General features: G+C 36.6%; 1 long non-coding RNA gene across 1 annotated transcript; it reads left to right on the top strand.

Moving 5' to 3' along the window:
* Positions 1-8,242: 8,242 nt before the first annotated feature.
* On the top strand, positions 8,243-8,619 carry LOC113077364 (uncharacterized). The gene is made up of 2 exons (XR_003281313.1): positions 8,243-8,419; positions 8,521-8,619. It is a non-coding gene; the product is annotated as an uncharacterized LOC113077364 (long non-coding RNA).
* The last annotated feature ends 11,191 nt before the right edge of the window (positions 8,620-19,810 follow it).

Genomic DNA, 19,810 nt, shown 5'->3' on the forward strand with positions numbered 1-19,810 from the left:
ATCAGGTCAGCAAATAAACACATATATCAGCTCTGCTGTACCTGAACATGTGTGACAGAGCTGAGTGATGTCCAGATGTTGAGTCTGGTTGCTGATGGGATTGTTGAGCACACAGCTGTAGCTGTTTTTATCCTGATATTCCACCTCCAGAGGTAGAGAGAGACTGATGCTGAGATCAGACACACTGATGCTGGACAATAAACTGTTTCCTTTGTACCAGGAGAGAGTCACATGACCCACATTCACCACTGAACACACCAATGAACAATTCTGCTCTGATGATGTTGATGATGATGAAGAACATTGTGAAGAGTTACTGCTGATGACAGGAACAGGCAGACGAGCTGAAAGCATGAGTATAAGAGGAATACAGATCAATCTAAAAAAATGCTTGGTTTAAAGCTGTAGAAAAAAAGGTTATTGTGAAATTACAGTATGGGACCACATTTTACTATCTATGTGTACCTTGGCTACCTTGCCTAATGGCTTAACACTAGAACTGTGAGACAGGACCAAGTCATTGTTTTGCAAGTCACAAGCAAGTCTCAAGTCTTTGCATTCATGTCTTAAGTCAAGATAGACAAGTCCAAGTCGAATCCTCAACTTTAAGCTTCAAGTCCTAAACAAGTCATTAGTGCTGTTTGCTGTGTCTCTGTATTAATTACTGCATTTCAAGTACATTTCAAGCCATTAGTCTATAGTAAGTATAAGTAAGTATAATAATAATAATAATAATAATAATAATACATATTTAATAGTTAGTGGAGTTTCACTGAGGAAACTCCACTTATGAAAAAATCATAAAGTGAATGGATATTTCCATTAGGGGAAGTCGTGGCCTAGTGGTTAGAGAGTTTGACTCCTAACCCTAGGGTTGAGAGTTTGAGTCTCAGGCCGGCAATAACACGACTGAGGTGCCCTTGAGCAAGGCACTGAACCCCAACTGCTCCCCGGGCACCGCACCATAAATGGCTGCCCACTGCTCCGGGTTTATGTTCAATGCTGTGTGTGTGTATTTTGGTTGTGTTAAAAGCAGAGCACAAATTCTGAGTATGGGTCACCATACTTGGCTGAATGCCATGTCATGCCATTTCACTTCATTCTATTTGGTATGGTATGGAAATTTCATGGAAAAAAAATCATTTTCACTGTTTCATTTATAAATGATTCAGTGATTTTAAAGAACCAATTGAGTCAAATATTTAATAACTTGCTAATATGTAAATCAGACACTCATTTATCGGCACTGATGTAGGTCTAGAGAAATAGACATTGATAGGCCCTTAATGAAGCTGATAAGTAAATATATAACAACAGTCATAATAGATATAGGCTACAAATCTTAAATAAAACTAAGAAACCATCTTTGCATGCATAAACAGAACAAAGGAATAAATGTGTTTATTTGTAGCTCTATATAATTTTATGTTCTTACACAGGCTAGTCCTTCAACGAATATTAATAACAACAAATTAGTAAAATTTAAAGAAATGAAGCAAGCTAAATTATTTACGCCAAAACTGTAGATATTCATATTCTCAAATATATTTAAGTCAATGTATTTTGTGGCTCAAACAATTCATATTGACCAAAGCTGATGGCTTGGTTTAGGAACTAAGTGTGCTACCATGAAATAGCCTGTCAGATTTACAATACGTGAATTCAGTCATTTCTTCTGAAGGTGAGGGGCTGGTAAACAGAGGGAAAAATAGAGTAAATTTTATAGGTAGGCTAAAATCTTAGATCTGGCTAAAATGTGTGTTTGTTGTGAAAAAAAAATCTAATTATGTTTGTAGGTTTATTACTTCTGTTTGCATACATCAGTCTATATTATTAGTATTACTATTATTAATGGTTTATAATGATTTAGATGTCTGAAATATTAAAGAGCCTAAAAAATTATGTGGTTGAAAACACTGACAAGCTTTATTTGGCGAGGCCCTTAAGCCGTGCTAAACATAGCTACAAGTGTGATCATACATTTCAGTAACCAGTCTATCAGAACTCTGTTTTTGTGTTTTTAGAAGGCAGGGCATAAAGACTTTACATGTCACAGTGTACAAGTCCAGATAGACATTGCTGCTGCAAAAACACAATGTGCAGTAAACACTGTTACTTATATGCTTCAGTGATTCAAACACTAGTTTAAACCTTTGTATTATTTTCACAGTATCTCACAGTAGGACTTATCTTGTATCTCTCTGCTCTATTTGTCATGCTTCTGACTTGGCTAGATCATGAATTTGAATATGAACTTATAGGGCCCAAGATCCAGAGCAACACTAATCGTCATTATGGTGACTTGATAATTTTTACGGTAGTAAACAATTACATTAGTTACAATTTCATAGTTAATCATTCTGCTGTTGGTTCACAGTTTTTATTAAGAAAATTGTCCAGCATGCATTTATTTCACAGTCAATGGATGACTACAGTAATTCATTGTAAAGTAATACTCACTGTTTATGTGTTATGTTGCTTTTGGTTTTGGTTAACTTTTTGTCTTATGTGTTTTACTTTGTAAAATGTTTCCTGTCATGTATTTCCTTGTACCTCATGTTGCCCTGCCATGTGCTCCCCCGTATGTGTCATGTTCTCATGTTAATTTTCTGATTGTTCACTATTGTTATTTATAAGTCATTACTCTCTCTCTCTCTCTCTCTCTCTCTCTTTACTACATTTAATTTGTTTTAATCTCAATAAACTGCACTTGGGTTTATAAAGCTCACCTCCAGTGGAGTATGTTACATAATGACAGTTGTGAGTATGTGAACGTCCTCACATGCCAAAATCTTAAATCACTTTAAAATGTAAAACGTTCCAATAAAATAAAACAACAATATGTTGAAAGATGTTACAAAATGATTTCTACTCACCATAGACAGAAACACTGAATGTTTGTATTCTCGCTCCAGGTATCTCTAGTTGATAAACTCCAGCATGTTGAGTTGTGATGTTTGTGATGATCAGAGATCCAGTTTGATTTTCCAGCTTCAGTCTGTCTCTGAATCTCCCGTCAGTACCATTATATGTGTAGAACATTTCATACTTTATATTGATTTCAGCTATAGTGCACTTTTCAGCTCCATATTTCCACAGCATACTTTCTTCTTTCTGTATTTCAGTGATATAAATGTATAAAGTGACAGAATCTCCCTCCGTCACTGACACTAACTGTGTTTCATTGATTTCAGCACCAAACACACCTGAAGAACAGAATTTACTATTTTATCTGGTGGTTTACAGAGCTTTAATCTACAGTTCAGTACAGTACAGTTCATTTTGTCTGCCATGGATTTACAATTGTAATTAAACATCAGTTTCCTCTTTGATTGACTACTAGAAAGTTTCTCTCTGTAAGCTATTGCAGATATGAAGAGAACATGTGTAAAATAACACTTATTTACAAACTGCTACTATTAAAGAAAGAATAATAAAATCAAACAGAGAAAACATTGTGGTTATGGATTTCCTGTAAATATTTATTTTGTAAAATAAATAAATAAAAATAATCATATATATATAAATATATATATATAATATATATATATATATATATATATATATATATATATATATATATATATATATATATATATCCTTAATCGTTCATTTGTTTAAAAGTTATATGTTGAAGAGGAAAAGATGTTTAAATTTACATAATGTATTAACAACAAATACTTGATAATTATTGCAGGTTGAAAGTACAAGTCAAATTGTGCTGGATATTTTATAAACCTTTAAAAATAAATAAATTAAACTTTCAGTTCTTTTTACTTTTTTAAATCAGACTGATTTAAGGTCCCTACGCATTTTGACTAATACATTTCCATAACGTTTGTGCATGTCTATGATAACTGCAGAAGTATATATAAATGTAATTCTTCAATAGAATATAAAAATGGCCTGATATTTGAAAGCAAATAAATAAAAGGTTTTGACTTTCTGAACCTCAATGCAGAGCAAAAAACAGAGACGTTTACATTTAGTGTTTTCCTGTCCTTTCCAGATGTGGAAATTTCAATTTAACATTCTGAATCATTTACTACAGTAAAAATATCTAATTTGAACGGTATGCTGTCAGGAAAAAAGTAAACTGTAATAAAATGAAAAATAAACCATAAAAATATTTGTATAACTTACCAGTCAGACTCAAGCAGCACAAGAATAACAAAACAAACATGTGAAACATTTTCTTCAGTTGTTCATTCTCTGAAAACACTGAAGCACATGTGAATACCCCTTTGATCAGTCTGACCCTCCTAGTTCATACACCGCATTTGCATACAGAGTTGGGGGGGGTACTTTCATAATACCGTAACATTTACAAGTTACTGACATCATCGTCGCATGTAAATAAACTGTTGTGATTTTAAAATTATGCATAATTCTCAATTTCAGTGTTTGAAGAAAGAAAAAGTACAGCATTAACAGCATGTATGCTCTAACAGTGGCAGTTTTACTGAGGTTCAAACTGAAACCTGCTGTGGTTGGGTTTCTTCAGAAATGTGGTTTTATTTGGACAAACATGTTGAGGTGAGAGTGCATCAGATCAGTTGTAATTGTTAGTTTGAAAGTGAAGAGTTTCTTCCGGCCCTGCTACTATATGAAAAGCTTTGAACTTGATTCTTCAGAAACATGACAAGAAATGCCCAATGATTTTATTTGACACTCATCAGTTGGAATGAACACTGAAATGCTTTTATTATTTTAATGATCCACTTGTAGCCCAAGCTGCCCACATCTTGGCCAACGGGAAGAAAGTGGACCCCGCAGGCTGCAACTGAGCAGGCAAGGCAGCACTCAGACACAAAGACATCGTGGGGCTAGTGCATGAGGGGAAGAGTGGTTTTGGACTTGGGGACAGTACACCAGTGTGGAGCAAGGCCTCTCCATCTCAGAGACGCAAGATGGTGGTCCAGGAGGTACGTCGGTGCACCCAAGCTCTGGCTCAGGCAAAGCAAGGGCAGTGGATGGCATGGGAAGGAGTGGAGAAGAGGAAGATCTCCTGGAAAGAGCTGTGGGAGATGGAGGCATTCAGGGCAAGCTTTACCATAAGGGCTGCCTACGATTTCCTTCCTTCTCCCGCAAACCTAAGACAATGGAATGCCGAAGACACCACGTGCCCTTTATGCCCAAGTCTAGCAACACTGAAGCACATGTTAGTGGGAGGCAAGACCAGACTCACCCAAGGCCGTTACACCTGGCGGCACAACCGGGTGCTAAAGTGTCTTGCAGCAGTTTTGGAAAGTCGACGGACAAGCGTGAATGCCCTTCCTCCCCCATCACCCCAGTGGCATCCAACACCATTTGTTCGGGAGGGTGAGGGTCAAGCCAACCTCACCACCATAAGATCAGATTCTGGTCAGCTGGGCAGAGCTCGGGACTGGAAGCTGCTGGCAGACTTGAGCAAGAAACTCTGCTTCCCAGCGGAAATCTGAGCCACCGACCTACCACCAGACCTTGTTCTGAGGTCAGCTTTGCTCAAGCTTTTCTAGATCATCGAGGTCACGGTGCCCTGGGAGGGTGCAGTGGAGGAGGCTTATGAACGGAAAAGGCTGAGGTACATTGAACTTGCAACTGATGTGCAACAAGAAGGCTGAAATGTGAAATTACGCCCAGTGGAAGTAGGCTGCAGATGGTTCGTAGCCACCTCAACTTCCAGGCTACTGGGAGATGGGAGTACGAGGAAAGACCCACCGGCAGGGGGTCAAAAACATTTAGTGTTAGATTATTAGATATTTTATTTTAATAATAATTTAGTAATAATAATACTAAATTTATTTTCTGGTCCTTTGATGGAGTGATATTCATCAGGGTTATAAGAGGCTGTGTGAATACACCAAATGTTTAAGTTAATACAAAAATACAGCATTTTTCTGGTGTTATTCTATGATTGTTGTTGTGTTTCGGTCTGTTTCCATAAATTAATCATATTAACCATGGGGACAGCTACTATAGCCTAATGGTTAGAGAGTTGGACTTGTAACCAGAATGTCGCAGGTTCAAGTCTATGTGCTGACAGGAGAAGGTTGCAAGTTTGAGTACCGGTGTTGGCAGGAATTGTAGGTGGGAGGGAGTGAATGAACAGCATTGAGAGTCTTCCACTCTCAATACCCATGTCTGAAGTGCCCTTGAGCAAGGCACTGAACCCCCAGTTGCTCCCTGGTGCTGGATCTATATCTCCCCACTGGGTGTGGGTTTGCTTCTCACTGATGTGTTTGTGCACTTGGATGGGTTAAATGAAGAGCACCAATTCAGAGTATACATGGCAAATTCATATTATAATAATCATGACTTTCATATTATACTTGTACAGTGTTGCTAGTATTATAAAGCTACTCACCTTTAGAAGAACTGTCATCCACAGAGGTGATGCTGGTGATGTATATAAGTGTCATCATTATGTGTAACAACTTTCATCTCCACACAGCAAAATCTTTAGTGTTGAAATCCTAGTGTTGGGTACTTTTAGAGTAAAGTGTTGAAATTGTGGTGTTGAATTACCACTAGCTAGTGTAAACAGCCCCCTCTGGTGCTGTAAATATGCAGAGTTACCTTTATTAACACTGCTGAGTGTTATTAGTCACATCTGGGACATTTGCTCGTGTCTGCACGCCTGAACCCATCTGAAATATTTTTTTTCAAAGACCCCATTTTCTTTTGTGGTGCAAAAAGTTACTGTAATTTTTATCTGATTTGGTAAATATTTTTTTCTGAATAAAATGCTCTGGATGCTATGAAACCAGCAATATTAATTTCTATTCCATTTTTTCTTATTGTAGCGCTTGTTGACACGTCGTTGTAACAAAATCACAGTTGCGACAGTTGATCGGTGGGGAATTTGGCCCGCCCCTTCTGCACTCTGATTGGTTAGCTGACTAGAAAGTGGCAGTGATGATGAGCGCAGCGTTTTATCCAAGGTTGAACATTCTTCAACTCTCAGCGCGAGGAAAAAATTCTGAACGCTCAGCGCGAAAAAGACGCCCAGCGCTCGGCACGCTCCTGGCATTTTAAAAAACGTGGCGCTCCCATTGAGAACAGCAGAAAAAATACACAATCTGCATCTTAAGTGGCGTGTCGCGTTAACTTAACGTCTGTCAGCGTTATTTTAAAGTAATATTAATTTATGATAAACTTAATTTGAACTTCATCTAACTTCCTGGTTAGGACACTAGATGGCACAGTAATATACAATATGCATACTGTTTGCAGTGTCGTGATATTGAAAATGAAGTGAAAGTCATGACATTTGTGTAGTACAGTAACCCATACTCTGAATTGGTGCTCTACAGCAGTGAGAAGTGAACACACCCCTGGAGCAGTGGGCAGGTAGCCTATATATCCAGCACCCAGGGAACAACTGGGGGCTCAGTATTTTGCTCAAAGGCACTTCAGCCAGGGTTATTGAGGGTGAAAGAGAGCACTGTTCATTCACTTCCCTCCACCTACAACTCCTGCCAGCACCAGGACTCGAACCTGCAACCTTCTGGTGACTAGTCCAAGTCTCTGAACATTAGGCCACAGCTGCCCTTAGTCTACACTATTAATGAAAAAGCTGTTTTATACTTGTTTGTCATCAGTTTTTGTTGTATTTCTGCTGTTCTGCTAGCAAATGTTGTATTAGTTTCATTACTGAGGGAATTTATATCCGTTTTCTGTAGAAATCAAAAGCAACGCTCATTAAGAAGTGGCAAAATTTGTAGGATTCTTTAAAGATAGAAGCATTAAACACAAATTTGTTGCAGGATAGCTAATATAATTTACACATAAAGAGATAAGCTCAGTAGCCTGTATACACAGCTTGAGGTTGTCCATTGTGAACACAAAATAATGCTTTATTCAGATCTGCACACTAGCATACAGCTGTTACTATTTCTGACATACACCATGGGTCCCTTTACATGGAAGTGGCCATCATGTTTCTAAAGTAGCCCTAAACGGACACTTTGTTGTTTTTGTGAATAAAACACTGACACAATACTGAACAAGTGCATTAACATTCACAATAACATTGATTTATTGAATAATTAAGTAAATATAATTCCTAGATTTACCTTTATAAAGAAATCTCATTCCTCTCTGCTGTCTTTACTGAGGACATCTTTACCTGTGATTCCTTCTCTAAAGGGAGGGGATGTGCAGGAGACTGAGCTGTTTGTTGCAATTTGCAACCTCACCGCTAGACGCTGCTAAAAATTACACAGTGCACCTTTAATGTTTATGTGTACATGATCTGGCTGTTAGCCGCCATGTAATGTGATGTCATAAACTCGACGGGCGACAACATCAAAGTTGACTTACACATGAGTTGTAGGCCAACATCAGATGTTAAGTGTTGTTATGTAACTTTTTTCTTAGTAAAGATAGGAAATAGAGACTTCCTGAATAGGACTGAAAGAAGAAAGCCTACTTATCGGTGTGTAAACTTTCTTGTACAGTCAATGACTGTTTCTTCAGAGCTTTCTGTTGTTGAGGGGACGTGCTGCTATTATGCTGTTTTATGGTTTTATTTTCTAGATGATGAATCGGATGAAAAGTCCCTTGGAAGCACAAGACCCACGCCATATATTGGATAGCAGCATTGTTATGCTACTGAAAAAAAAAAAAAAAAAAAAAGATTAGCATCATTGCTACTTTTAGAAATAATTATTAACCATCATTCAAAATGACTCCCAGACATTGACAGAAAGACAGGATATTACCTTTAATTTAAAAGATACATAAAAGTACAGTTTTTAGAATGTGATACAGTAGAGCTGGAAACATCTAGTGACAATAGCAATGCTTAACTGCAGGATCACTGCATACATACATAGCATATATATTTAAGACCTTTTTGTTAAAAAGTGTCATTGCTAACTTTAAAGCTGGTTTTGTGTAGAGCGGAAATGAGCTTTGTTCCCCAGCTGAACAGCCAAGCAATCAGACAGAGCTAGTGTCAGAGGAAACTGGGCAGATCACTCCTGATAACATACTGATTCAGACTGAGCAACTTATGAAACACAGACGCAAATCAGACTACAGAGACTTAAAGACATTATCTTTGCATCTCAGAGGAGGAGTTTTTAAGCTCTTTAAGCTCAGTGAAGGATTGGATGCCGAGATGCCATATCCTTCGTATTGATATTAATTATATTATTACATTATTTCTTGTTTGACTATTAATCAAGTTATGGCAAGAGTGAAATGTGTAACCTTATGTGCACTTATGAGATATTAAAGAATCCTGTTTTATGCTGTACTTCTTCTTTCTAAGATGATGACTTCATAGTGTGTGTGTGAAATGAACCAAACTGATATAATTCTAGCTAGGGCCATGTGGCCTTGAAGTTCTGATGAGTTTTCTGCGTATGTGTCTTAGTATCTGTCTGTACAGGGAGAAGCTCAGACAGTCCCAGGACAAACATTCAACTGCCAATGTCCAGCTTATCAGATATATACGTCTTGGGAGAGTTTATCCAGGTTTTGGAACCAATCAGAATTTTGCACATTAAGGCTATTGGTATCCTCTGCCAGGGTATAATTGTTGTTTATTTTGAATTGTATGCAGAGCGGCCTGCGAACTCCATCGAGAGTACTGAAACTGACTTCTGCTGATGAAACTGCAAACCTTGTTCTTCAGTAAATTTTTATTTAATTAAATGCATCTCTGACTCCTGGTCTTCATTCATCATATCTGTTACTTGGATTTTAACTGTACATTCCCCTACATTCGAGTGAATAAGAACTTTATTGATAAAGGCAAGCAATTACACATGACAAATAGACAACAGCTGTAAAGAGATATCTATATTCATTCGTTTTATGTATATGAGGGATATATAAAAAAAGCATTTTAAAACTGGATTTTTATTCTGAACAGAAAACACTTCAAGAGCCTTTGATGGTTTGTGTTCGGCTTTAGATTTCAATACTTCCTGAAATAAATGAACATGCAAATTATTAAATCGCACGAATATTTCTAAACATGCAAAATCAGTTTGTCAGAAATTACATCAATCATTTGCCTGATGTGTGAATCTGTGCCTGATCTTATTCAGCTCTTCTGGATCTGATATCATAAACCAGAAGATTGACAGTAGCCACGCCCACCAGAGCAGAGAGGACCAATCGGATCACAGCTTCAGTAGAACCACAGCAGTGGACAGAGTCTGAGGAATAAAAACACCAAACTGAGATCAGATCAGTCAATAAACGTTAATATCAGCACCGACATCAACTAATATCATCTCTGCTGTACCTGAACATGTGTAACAGAGTGTAGTGATGTCCAGGTGTTGAGTCTGGTTGCTGATGGGATTGTTGAGCACACAGCTGTAGCTGTTTTTATCCTGATATTCCACCTCCAGAGGTAGAGAGAGACTGATGCTGAGATCAGACACACTGATGCTGGACAATAAACTGTTTCCTTTGTACCAGGAGAGAGTCACATTACCCACATTCACCACTGAACACAGCAGTGAACAACTCTGCTGCGATGATGAGGATGAAGAGGATGAAGAAGAACAGTCTCGGCTGATGACAGGAACAGGCAGATGAGCTGAAAACATCGGAGAAAAAGAAGAATACAGATCAATCTTCAAAAAATGCTTGGTTTAATGCACTCAGCCACTATTAAAAAAAGGTTATTGTGACAGTATGTAATGGGACCATATGTGCCTTCCTATATGTGCCTTGGCTACCTTGTCTAGAGACGTATGCGACAAATTTATGGGACAAATGACGTCAGAAAAGCATCAGTATGTTATAATAGTTTATAATAGTATAAACCATAGACATCATATAAGTAGACGCCCTATTGGCCGCTGGGCGACGAGATTTGCGGCCGCCATCTTGAACCGGTCGTAGTCCTAGTTTCGTTGCGTAGCAGCAGTTAAGATGCCAGAGCACTGTGCAGCATTTTCCTGTTCTTATCGGCGGAGCATCGCAAGTACGGCTCGGGATTATTTTTCACAAATAAGATTTAACATTTAAAATTACTATTGTACTATTGGTTGTAGTTTGTCCTTACATTAGTTAGACTATGTATCTCAACTCAAGTGTTTCTCACATAACTTACTATTACTATTCAGATCAGAAAGAAGTTCGAAAAAACACTTGTTAGATGCACGAAACTTACTTTTAGCGTTAGGTAACGTTAAGTGTTAATACCAACACAATCCAATCTGAGTACATACATTGTTCGACAGAACATAATAACTGTTATTTGTGTTTGCGCACGTGATATCAGCAAGTAATGTATATTAAGGTTGCTTTGTTCATATTTTCTCTGTTCTGTATAGTGTATTTGAGTACAGTGTAAAGCGCTAATAAATATGCATTATTTGTATTCTTATTATAAGGTGCTGAGAGCTGCAGAGAGGGTGATCCGCCAAGCTTCAGCAATACAAGCTCCTCAGGTGTCAACAGTCACAGAAGAGAGAGAGAGTGTGTGTGTGTGTGTGTGTGATGGAGAGGGAGGGAGAAGAGTGTGTGTGTGTGTGTGAGAGAGAGAGAGAGAGAGAGAATATTCTACCTCACATATTTATATTTTGGGCGTCTGGTAATTTATATCTTCTATCAGAATAGAATATGTAAACTGTAAAGCCTATTATGAATATTAAAATACGCCGAATCGTGTGTCCTATATCATAACTGCATGAATGACCTTTGCAGCAAAAAAATCCGCGTCAAAATCAGTTAGGAATTCAGTGAGATATGATTAATTTAATGCGCTGACAGCTCATTGCACCTGGCAAACAAGTTACACTGAGTGGAGCTGGCGACCGATCCAAGATGGCGGCTCCACGGCTCGTTAGTGCCAATAGGCAGTAGCGTTCGATGGGGCGTCTACCTATATGATGTCTATGGTATAAACTATTAATCTCAACACATCTAGTTCTGATGCTGCATCTACATGTTAAGCATTTCCCTTGAAAGTAAATTATCGTGTCATTATATTTCTGCAGCTAAGAAACATAGTAACCCTATTAAATGTGATTGCTATTTAACCTTAACTTTCTCATCCATAGTTAAGACAGCATATACTCCAGAGATACAAACAATAGACCATTTTCTCCTGCATAACCAACTGCATAACACTCCAGCTTATAATCATTCTATAAACAGACTATAAATATGATGCTTAATTTAATTGTATTGGTTGTTTATTTAGGTGTGACTAAGATATGCATATTAATCAACCACACACATTTAGCATATCTAAAAAAAAAACATTGCTCTTGGAAATACATTTATACTAAATATGATGAACCCCAATTAAAGCACAAATGCTTATATCCCTTTAATGGTTTTCATATCCATGCTAGATGGCGTATAAAACAGCAATGAAATACAATAGAAATTTGAATATGAACATATAAGGCCCAAGATCCAGAGCAACACTAATCGCCATTATGGTGACTTCAGAATAATTGCAATAGTAAATGATTACATTTCTTACAGTTTCTTAGTTAAAGACAACTTTATGATGTGAATTCACATTGAGCCAAGAGCAGTGAATGACTGGGATGTTAACATCATTCCGTTGTTGACATTTATTTGTAAGAAAATTATCCATCATGCATTTATTTCACAGTCAATGGATGAGTGCCATTATTAATTGTTAACTAATACTCTGCACTAATGTGTCACGTTGATTTGGGTTTTGGTTAACTTTTTGTCTTATGTGTTTTACTTTGTAAAATGTTTCCTGTCATGTATTTCCTTGTACCTCATGTTGGCCTGCCATGTGCTCCCCCGTATATGTGTTATTTTCTGATTGGTTCATTGTTTGATTGTTCACTGTTGTTATTTGTTAGTCATTAATCATTACTCTCTCTCTCTCTCTCTCTCTCTCTCTCTCTCTCTCTCATGTTTCCATTGTCTCTCATCTAGTACTCGGGGTTACCCACTGTTTAATGAGTGCATGTCTAGGTCAATGCTGAGGTTTATGCTTAAGTCTATGTTTATGGATATTTTCAAGTCAGGTCATGTTTTAAGTTTAGTTTTCCACTTTAACATTTTATTTGTTTTCATGTCAATAAACTGCACTGGGGTTTATCAAGCTCACCTCCGGTGGAGTTTGTTACAGAATGACAGTTGTGAGTGTGTGAGTGTTTTGTCACTTACCAAAATCTTAAATCACTTTAAAATGTAGATAGTTCCAATAAAATAAAACAACATGATGACAAAATTATTTACTCACCATAGACAGACACACTGAATGTTTGTTTTCTCACTCCACTTATCTCTAGTTGATAATCTCCAGTGTGTTCAGTTGAGATGTTTGTGATGATCAGAGATCCAGTTTGATCCAGCTTCAGTCTGTCTCTGAATCTCCCGTCAGTACCATTATATGTGTAGAACATTTCATACTTTATAATGATTTCAGCTATAATGCACTCTTCAGCTCCATATTTCCACAGCATATTTTCATCTTTCTGTATTCCAGTAACATCGATGTATAAAGTGACAGAATCTCCCTCCATCACTGACACTGACTGTATTTCATTTGTTTCAGCACCAAACACACCTGGAGAACAGAATTTACAATTTAATACATCTGGTGATTTATAGAGCCTCAAATCAGCTGTACTGAAGATTTGATTGTTTATATGTGAACTTCAGAACATCCAAAACAACAACAGAAAGGCAAACTAAATGAATGTTGAGATTTAAAATAAACTGGGAGATGACAGTCAAGGTGTTAAGAACAGACAAATGTTTAGGGTTGTTTGTGTACAGATAACGCCTCATTTGTTAATAATTCTACCCTTGGATAATGTGATTAATACATTATTCTACAGTTAATTTTGTCCGCCATGGATTTGCAATTGTAATTAAACATCAGTAATGTAAATTATTCCTCTTTGACTAACTACTAGAAAGTTTCTATCTGACATAGGTAGCTATCGCAGATATGAAGAAAATAAATGTGTAAAATAACATCTGCCTTTATAAACTGCCACTGTTACAGAGATAATTCTAAAATAAAACATTGTTTATGGATTTCCTGTAAATATGTCTTATGTGTAAAATAAATAAACAAATTATATATATATATATATATATATATATATATATATATATATATATATATATATATATATATATATATATATATATATATATAAAGAGAGAGAGAGAGAGAGAGAGAGAGAGAAAGATCCTTAATCTTTCATTTGTTTAAAAGTTATTTGCTGTAGAGGAAAATCTGTGTTTAAATTTATGTAATGTATTAACAACAAATACTTGATAATTATTGCAAATTGAAAGTACAAGTCAAATTGTGCGGGATATTTTCAAAACCTTTAAAAATAAATAAATTACACTTTCAGCTTTAGACTAATTCAGACTGATTCAGGGTCCCTACGCATTTTGAGTCGTACATTTCCATAACTTTTGTACATGTCTATGATTAGATAAGAAGTATATTTAAATTTATCTTAAAAAGAACATAAAAATGGCCTGATATTTGAAAGCAAATCAATGAAAAGTTTTGACTTTTTGAGCCTCAGTGCAGAGCAAACAAACAAACAAACAAACAAAAAACACAGATGTTTAAATTTAGTGTTTTCCTGTGCTTTCAAAACCTGGAAATTGTATTTTAAAATTCTGAAATAGAGACTGAAGTGATTTCACAATATTCATGAATTCTTTGGTACAGCAAAAATATCTAAATTGAACAGTATGCTGTCAGGAAAACAAAGTACCAGAGTTAGCACTACCCTTTTAAAATGTGCACTTGTGTACCTTATTTTTTTATATACCTAAAGAGTGCATATAAGTTTATATATATATTATATATATATATATATATATATATATATATATATATTTGTATAACTGTATAAAATATTTGTATAACTTACCAGTCAGACTCAAGCAGCACAAAAAGAACAAAACAAACATGTGAAACATTTTCTTCAGTTGTTCGGTGTCTGATAATAAAACTATTCTCTGAAAACACTGAAGCTATATGTGAATCCTCCTATGTTCAGTCTGACCCTCCTAGTTCATACACTGCATTTGCATACAGGGTTGGGGGGGGGGGTTCTACATTTACAAATTACTGAATAATCATGAAAAAAATATCCAGTAACATGTTCCAAGCACCATAATATGAAATGAATGTTATCTGATTGCATTTGAATTTCTTAAACGTCACATGTAAATGATTTTAAATAAATAAATAAATAAATACAGAGCTAACAGCATGTACGCTCTAAAGTGCCAGTTTTACTAAGGTTCAAACTGAAACCTGCTGTGGTTGGGTTTCTACAGAAATGTGGTTTGATTTGGACAAACATGTTGAGGTGAGCGTACATCAGATCAGTTGTAATTGTTAGTTTGAAGGTGAAGAGTTACATCCGGTCCTGCTACTAGATTAACATCTTTGAACTTTAATCTCCAGAAACATGCTGAGAAACTGCACAATGATTTTATTTAACACTCAACAGTTGAACACTGAAATGCTTTTATTATTTTATTATTTTGTTTTAGAAACTGATTAATTTGTATCATCTTGGCAATAAAAAACACATTTTAAAGGGTGTATCGCTCATCTTATATATGCATACAGTGTTAAATTATTAGAAAATTTACGCTCTCTATATATTTATGCAAACCTGCATGCAAAATCCAAAGAGACTGGTGCCATTACACAATCCTGGGATAATCAAACTGTAAATATGAAAATAAAGAGAAAAAAAAAGGAAAATAATAATAATAATAATAATAATAATAATAATAATAATAATAATAATAATAATAATAATAATAATTAAAATATTGAATAGGAATATATTAATTTCCTGGTCCTTTGATGGGGTGATATTCATCTGGGTTGTAAGGTTCTGTGAAAATGCACCAAATGCGTAATTTAATAATAATAATAAAAAAATAACACTGCCTTTTTCTGGTGTTATTCTATGATTGGTTCTACATCTACCAATCAGTTCACAAACTTTTCAACATATGGGCTGCCTCAGATTGACGTAGGCGTATGTGATCAGGGCCGTTTGAAGGAATTTGGGGGCCCCAAGCAAAATGGACATAGAGGCCCCCGACCCCTGCACGCACGCAAAGCCTTCAGGCACCACAGCATAGCCATACAGTTAAAGTTCACCCACACTTTATATAAAAAAAAAAAGGTTTACAGTGCAAAATACTGCTTGAAAAAATAGTTTGGTGGGAATTCAATAGTGATTTGCAATAATATGACAGCACACACTTATCAGTTTAAACTCTGGGCTGTGCAGGATATCAGCTATAATTATATATTGTACTGTGAACAATGACAATAAAGTAGACAGATGAATTAAGTGCATTTAAGTGCCATTCAATTGGGGTTTTAAAGGGGGGGTGAAATGCTATTTCATGCATACTGAGTTTTTTACACTGTTAAAGAGTTGGATTCCCATGCTAAACATGGACAAAGTTTCAAAAATTAACTTGTACGTTTGAAGGAGTATTTTTGTTCCAAAAAAACCTCTTTCGGTTTGTCACAAGTTTCGGTAAGTTTTTTTCCGAGTATGGCTCTGTGTGACGTTAGATGGAACGGAATTTCCTTATATGGGTTCTGAGGGCACTTCTGCCGGAAGAGCGCACGCTCACGTATAGCAGAGCACTGAGAGCACAACAGACTACACTGATCAGAGTGAGAGCGTCGCGAAATGTCACAAAAGAAGTGTGTTTTCGGTTGCCAGTGCAAGACAACCCTGCACAGATTACCAAAAAAAAAAAAAAAAAAAAACAGCATTAAGGGACCAGGGGATGGAGTTTATTTTTACAGAGCATCAACGGAGTTGTGCAAGTGTTTTTGTTTGTTCCCTGCATTTCGAAGATGCTTGTTTTACAAACAAGGCCCAGTTTGACGCCGGATTTGCATATCGTTTATTTCTTAAGGATAATGCAGTCGCAACTAAAAAGGGTCACGATCGTGTGTTGGAACCGCAGGCGGTAAGTGAAACGGCTTGAAATATCTCTGCGTTGTTAACTTAGCTATCGGTGTGTAAGCACATCAAGTAAACAACATGCGATGTTGTCATCAAACTGCACTTTCCACATGTAACTTACAGCTTAAAAAAAAGAAAAAAAAAAGACAACATAAAGTGGAACTTAGTCATTTTCCAAAACCGCTAAGCAAATTTATACAGTTTCAGTACATACCACATAGAGAAGCCTTTGCTGATGCTGCTCTTGTTAAATTTCAGCCTCTGGATCTGTGTCACAGCTTCAAAACGCTATCAACACAAAAGCCTACTGGTGCTCGTGATTCTTTAGCTCCGCCCACACGTCACGCCTCAAGGCGCTCGTGTTTTTCCGGGAAAAATCAGTACAGACTATCTTTCTCTTTTTAAGTGAAAGTGAAGTGACATTCAGCCAAGTATGGTGACCCATACTCAGAATTTGTGCTCTGCATTTAACCCATCCGAAGTGCACACACACAGAGCAGTGAACACACACACACTGTGAGCACACACCACTAGAACTCACAACCTTTCGATTGGGAGTCCAACCCTCTAACCATTAGGCCACGACTTCCCCATGACTTCCTCTTATAAATATAAAGAAAACGAGCATTTCACCCCCCCTTTAAATAAAGCATTTTCTGAGATGCACATTAAACATTAAACACAAAACATTAATTTAATTTATATTTAAATTATTGAAAATTAAGCAAACTTAACTTTTTGGTAAACAAAGGGGATTTACTGTTAAAAAGAAAACATGGAAGAAATTTTGTGTGATTAAACCTTAAAAAAAAAGTTAGATTTTTTTTAGCAGTAGGCTATGTTCTGCTGAACAATAGTAATACATCTCTGGCAAATACTTGTCTAAAACAGGACTTTTATTTTGACGGGTTGACGTACCATTTATTCAAATCAAACGGTCAAATGCTCATGAAGTGACTGTCAGAGCAGTTCTGGAGATGTTGTTCATGTGTTCACGTCTTTAGTGAGACAGCAGTGTAAAGTGTAAAGGAAGTCGCGCTTCTGCTCCATTCATTAACAGAGACGAGCAGAACATGCAGGATTAATATTTAAATAGACTGTTCCGGCTTAATATTTACAGATATTAGTACATATTGTGATTTGATGTAAGTGCAATGACCTATTTTTAATTCATTCATTCAAAATCGACACACGACGTTCTCTTTACATTTGCCCTCGCCCTCAAATCAAAACACCGCTGACTCCTTGCAGTAAGCGATTTCTGTTCTGCGTCTTCCTTATCCCATTAAAAAACATGTTACAGTAACCATATTCCTTCCTTTCGAAAAAAAAAAATTGCACTAACTGTTCGTTACAAGCAGCATTTGTAGTCAGGCAGGTAGCTAACATAAACATATTTTTGCTAGCCTACTTGCTGCAAAATTACACCATTTGTACAAGACTGACAAGGTAGAGCTATTATATCCAGTGTAATTTATCACTTACCACTATCTTGTTTTTTTTTTCTTATCCTCCTCTTCCTTTTTTCTTCTGGCTTCCTGAAGCATAATTCCGCTTCATGACTGCCGAGGAAGTTTTGCATTTTGCCGGTTGCAGAGATCTCGTGGTTGGCTGGCTGCTGTCCGCGACTACAGAGAGGCACGATAACAGTGTCATTGCACGTTACTGCATTGACAATCAAAGGTGCGCTCAAACAGTGTCGTTGCATTTTATTCTTAACCAGTCGTTGTCTTGGGGCCCCAGGCCAGCTCGGGGCCCCAGGCAATTGCTTGGTTTGCCTGCCTTGTCGCAACGGGCCTGTATGTGATGTACATTTCCTGTTTCCCCTTCAGCACGTATGAGTGAAATCATGACGTCAAGTGTCAGTTTATGATATTATTTGATACTTTCCATCAACATAAGGTATATTCCACCTTGTTTGTCAAATACATAAGAATAATGCTAAATGCTAAAGTATAGAATGCATTGTTTCCATAGGTTTTATAGCTCTGTATATTACTCTGTATATTAGCTAATGCTTTAAGTTTAATAAACGAATATCAACAGTCGTTTACATAATTATATTATTGTTATATTGTTGTTGTCGGTGTATGTTGATTTTGTCACACAATTTTATGTTTTCCATAAATAAACCATATTGTACTTTACAGTGTTGTCATTATTATAAAGCTGCTCACCTCTAGAAGAACTGTCATCTACAGAGGTGATGCTGGGGATGTATTTAAGTGTCATCATTATGTGTAACAACTTTCATCTGCAGAACAGTCCCATACTTCTACAAATACAGAGGGTGAACAATGGCTTTGCATCGTTCTGCATTGTACTGATGCTGTTTAACTGCTGTTCTCCAAAAACACACCAGATGGTGATATTTGCATTAAATCAGTATCATACATCTGATGATCAATGTAGAAATATGTTAATATCTAAAATACTTAAGACTAGCTGATTAATGTCACATGAACAGAAGAGGATGACTCAGAGTTAACTTTTACACCAAGTCTTTATCGGCAGATATTTCAGATAAGTAGCAATGCAAGCAGGGGAATTAATCAGTTCATAGAATGACTTAAGACACAACTGAGTGAGTAACAATTCTTTGTCTTTTTGCGGTTGCTGACTGATCTGGGTGGAGTTGCTGACAGTATCACCATACCTTCACATTATCATAGAGACAAAGGAACATCTGTGCATTGAGCTTCCTTAAACTTGGGACCCTGCCCTAAAGTAAGGAAGTGCATGAAGACAGAAGGTTAATGTCTCATACACCTGGGCTGCCTGACTTGATCTTCTTAGAATGTCATAAACGTTACCTCAAAATGTAATACACAATGTACATAACCTTAGTTTTTCATGTGAGGCTATGTCAG

Source organism: Carassius auratus, unplaced genomic scaffold, assembly GCF_003368295.1.
Source record: "Carassius auratus strain Wakin unplaced genomic scaffold, ASM336829v1 scaf_tig00022400, whole genome shotgun sequence".
NCBI lineage: Eukaryota > Metazoa > Chordata > Actinopteri > Cypriniformes > Cyprinidae > Carassius > Carassius auratus.